Genomic DNA, 5,042 nt, shown 5'->3' with positions numbered 1-5,042 from the left:
CTGTGAATTCTGCGTTTCCCCAGGAATTTGGACGGGGCAGGAACGCAAAAAACCAACAACACGAGCTGCTCTTCCCCGCAGAGACGCTCAAAACACTGCTGCTCTGAGCTCAAACCCCACAAATTCGGGATTTCCACCCCAATTCCCGCGCTGGGGCCATCCCCATGGACATTTCAGTGTCCGTGCGAGTGTCCCCAAGGCTGGACAAGCGGGGTCCCCCTCTGACCCCCCTCCCTGGCAGGCAGCTCGCCCGAACCCGGCTCAGTTACAGCAGCAGACGAGATGTCATCACACCGAGAGCCCGGGGCTTGCATCACAAGTGTCTTGCAAGGAAAAAAAAAAAAAAAAAAAAAAAAAAAAAAATCCAAATTTTCTCCAGGAGCAGCACACGCTCTCTCTCTCTCTCTCACACACACACACACACACACACACAGCCTCGGTAATTAACTTAATAGGTTTCTTACAGAATGCCCCGTGAGTGATGCTCAACATATTCAAGTGTTGACAAGACGGCGCTGAACCCGACGCCTACACAACGGGCAAACGAGGCTCGGAGCGCAGACACACCTTCATTGTCTGAAACTTGTAGTAAAAAACTCCAAACCCGCCCTTGTGAAATGGGGAGCTGAGCAGATGGGGCTGAGTTCAGTTCTTCAGCTGCCGGGACCCGCCTGGGGTGATCCCCCAAGACCCGAAAATTAATTTATCGGTGATTTGGATGAGGTGGAAATCGCTGCTGAGGTTTCCGTGCGTATTTGGGGTGGGTAATTAAGGGGTTTTAGGTCACTGGGATAATCATCCTTGATTCTCGTGGGTCCCTTCCAACTCTGGATATTTTTTTCAAGATTTTCTGATTTGCTGGGCACTGAAATAAATCTGCAACTTTTTGCTCCGCTGCAAAAATATTCACCCGTTAGAAATGAGCTGTGAATCCAAGGGGATGCTCCAGGTCAATATTTGGGCCACTAAATTAAAAAAAAAGAAAAAGGCCCCTGGGCTGTCCCTCATTGTGTCTCACCTTCCCCTTTCCCACAGGAGTCATTCCTTTCCCTCCTGTCCCAGGAATTGCATCACAAAAGACACAATTTTGGCTCATCTGTGCTAAACGGGCTCAACCCCTCAGCCGAGGAAAGCCAAGGCAGCTCCAAAACCCTCCTGAAGAACCGACAGCGCCCCATGTCACCCCAAAAAAAAAAAAAAAAAAAAAAAAAAAAAGAAGAAAAAAAAATAAACCACTGGAAGATGGATTAATGGGAAAACCAGTTTGGATGGAGCTGTGTTGTAAGAGACAGCAAAGATCCATCTCCCGCTGATTTGGGACGGGATCTTGAGTCAGGAAAATTGCCCAACAGAGGGGTGGTCGTCCCTACAGGTTTCTCCGGGTTGGGAAACGTCCTGCCGGCGGTTTGGGACCCGCGTGGAGCAATCCCGATCGTCCCAGCCCGGCTGTCATCACGGGGATGAAGCAGCTCCCAAACCCGTCGGGCTCCCGGACGCCATCGGATCCGGTTGGATCGGAATTTTGTCCCCGGTTGGATCGGGGGAAAGCTCTGGCACCATTTGGTGACACCGGAGAGGCCATGGGATTGTCCTCATGTGTCGCTTCCAGCGGGGTTTGGGTTAAGAGAGGTCAAATTTGGTGTTTTTTCCGTGTCCCCCTGCACGCTGGACGCAGCAGGGGTGCAGGATCCGTCGTTATTCCGGATTTTAAAAGGTGCAAAAGCATTTCTAAGGTTTGATCAACAGAGCAAAAGCCCCAAAATCTGGGGCATGGTTATTTTGGGGGATTTTTCCCCCCAGAATTTTGCCCACAATTATTTTGGGGGGGATTTTTCCAGCACCAGAACTTTGTGCACAGCCATTTTTTGGGATTTTTTCCCCCACCAAAACTTCGTGCACAACTATTTTTGGGAAGGGGATTTTTCCAGCACCAGAACCTTGTGCACAAATATTTTTTTGGTTGGATTTTTCCAGCGCCACAACTTTGTGCAGAGCCTTTTTTGGGGGGGATTTTTCCAGTATCAGAAGTTTGGGCACAGCCTTTTTGGGGAAATTTTTTTTTTCCAGCACCAGAATTTTGCCTACAACCGTTTTTAGGGGGATTTTTCCAACACCAGAACCTTGAGCACAGCCATTTTTGGGGATTTTTTCCCCCACCAAAACTTTGTGCACAACTATTTTTGGAAAGGGGATTTTTCCAGCACCAGAACTTTGGGCACAGACATTTTTTTAGGGGGATTTTTCCAGTACCCGAACTTTAAGCACATTTTTTTTTTTTTTTTGGTTGGATTTTTCCAGCGCCAAAACTTCGAGCGAAGCTATTTTTGGGGGGAATTTTTTTTTTTTTCCACCATCAGAATTTTTCCCTCAGCTATTTTTTTAGGGGAAAATTTTTCCACATCCAAAGAGTTTGGATTTCACAGACGAGACCTGGGCTGCAGACGGGCTCCGGTGCGCGGGAATTAAGGATTTAGCAGGGAGTTAACTCGGCATTGTCAGGGAATTAAAGGTTTACCTGCGCGTTGCAGACGGAGGCTTAAAGATTTTACCAACACACGAGATTTACAGCTCTCCCCAAAAAAATTTCGACACCCTCGGGTTTTTACCCCGCCAGGGAGGATTTTGACCGGCTCTGGATGGTTCCGCTGATGAAATTTGGTGGGAACGGTGATGGGAATCGGGGCTCAGGCTTTACCCACGGCCACGTGGCACCCRAAATCTGCCCAAAATTCTGATCCTGCCTGGGTTTTGGAGCCAAGAGGGATCAAATCCTAAAGCCTAAAATCGGTTCGGCCTTTGTTGGAGAAGGAAACTTTGCCTAAAGTCTCTTTTCTCTCCCCAAAACCCACAGTGACACTCCGGAAGGTTTTTTGGGATCTGGAGGATCCTTTCCACCATCACCTCCTGGTCCTTAAATCCCACGAGAACGGCGGAAGCTGCAGGACAGATTTTTTCTAGCACCAGAATTTTGCAAATGGATATTTTTTGGGTTTTTTTTCCAGCACCAGAACCTTGGGCACCACCCTTTTTGGGTGGATTTTTCCAGCACCAGAAAGAACTTTGAGCACAGCCATTTTGGGGGGATTTTTCCAGCACCAAAATTTTGCACATGAATATTTTTTGGGGGATTTTTCCAATACCAGAACCTTGGGCACAGCCATTTTTTTTTCCCAGCACCAGAACCTTGCCCATAGCTATTTTGGTGGGATTTTTCCACCACCAGAATTTTGCACATGGCTATTTTTTGGGGGGATTTTTCCAGTATCAGAACTTTGGGCACGTCTATTTTTGGATGGATTTTTCCAGAACTTTGAGCACAGCCATTTTTGGGTGGATTTTTCCAGCACCAAAATTTTGCACACGTCTATTTTTTGGGGGGATTTTTCCAGTACCAGAACTTTGGGCAAAGCCATTTTTACGTGGATTTTTCAAGAACTTTGGTCACAGCCATTTTTCTATGGATTTTTCCAGCACCAGAATTTTGCACACGACTATTTTTTGGGGGGATTTTTCCCACCCCAGAACTTTAGGTACAGCCATTTTTGGGTGGATTTTTCCAGAACCTTGGGCACAGCCATTTTTGGGTGCATTTTTCCAGCACCAGAATTTTGCACATGGCTATTTTTCGGTGGATTTTTCCAGCATCAGAATTTTGCACATGACAATTTTTGGGGGGGATTTTTCCCACCCCAGAACTTTAGGTACAGCCATTTTTGGGTGCATTTTTCCAGCACCAGAATTTTGCACGTGGCTATTTTTTGGAGTGATTTTTCCAGTACCAGAACTTTGGGCACAACCATTTTCGGGTGGATTTTTCCAGAACTTTGGGTACATCTATTTTTTTGGGGAGAAAGCAAACCCCGCTCACCCCACACCCCCCTCCCCAAGCACAAACCCCAGCCGGCCTCACCCCAAACGCATCCCAAACGTGTCCCAAACACCCCACAAACCCAACCGGCGCTGCTATCAGCTGCCCATCGGGAATTTCATGCGCCGAGCGAGGCAGAGGCGCGGGGAACTTTGCAATTCCCAGCCCGGGGCCAGCGCCTCGCCCCCGCACACGCTGGGAACGGGAGCTCCAGGCCGRGCCCCGATGGCAGGAGGATAAATTATAAACCCGGCCTTACGTAAGGCCCGGGGTTGCGTGGAGGATCCGCGGCGGGAGCAGACTTGCTCTGGGCTCAGCCCGGATCGCGCCGCGATGGATTCAGGATGGGATATCCCGGGATAGGATGCGCCCCTTGGAAGAAAAAGCTCGCCCCCGTGCTGCTTTGTCCCCATCCCTTCGTAAAAAAAAAAAATAATAATAAAAAAAAAATAAAATTAGAATAATTATCGTTGGCGAGGGCGCTGGTGATTGTTAATAATAACTCGAGGTGCTCCAGTTTTCCCGAGGAGCTCCCTGGCAGCGTTCCGCCGGGGCCGGTGATTTAGCGCTGCTTAATTATTSCCGGCGTTTCATCACCTCTTGTTTTTGATGTCTGTGTCTCTGTCAGGGCCTCACCTTCGTGACTAAGAGAGCCAGGGAAACAAACTGCCGGAGAAGGGAGTGAAACGGAGGGGGGGAAAAAAAAACCGAGCTGGAGGGTGCTTTGGGGCCGGGAGGGATCGGGAAGGGGTCCCCGCTGTAGGGTGGGGTGAACGTGAGGGGTCCCTGTAGGATTTTGGGGGGTCCCACCCAAACCCAGCCGAAATTTCAGGTTCCCAGGAGCGGAGTGAGCATTCCAAAGTGTTCGTTCCCAAAAGGAAAAGGCAGAACCGGATCCTTAAACCCCTCAGAGAGGAGCCCGCGGCTCTCCCGGCACCGGGAAGGGTTGGGTTTGATGGATTTGGGTCCCAAAAACCTGGGAGCTGCCGGATGGGGGTTGGGGATGGGTTCCCAGCCTTCCGTCCCCACGGGGGAGGATGCAGGAGCCACGAGCAGAGCCGGGAGCGGCGCCTTGGATCTGCTTTGTCCCCACCAGGGGACACCGGGGACACAGAGGGGGACACCGGAACACACCGGAACACACCGGGGACACAGCGGGGACACGGGGGACACA

This window comes from Malurus melanocephalus, unplaced genomic scaffold, assembly GCF_030028575.1.
Source record: "Malurus melanocephalus ecotype Western Australia unplaced genomic scaffold, MMel_1.1 scaffold_722, whole genome shotgun sequence".
NCBI classification, from domain to species: Eukaryota; Metazoa; Chordata; class Aves; order Passeriformes; family Maluridae; genus Malurus; species Malurus melanocephalus.
This window is presented reverse-complemented; position numbering follows the sequence as displayed.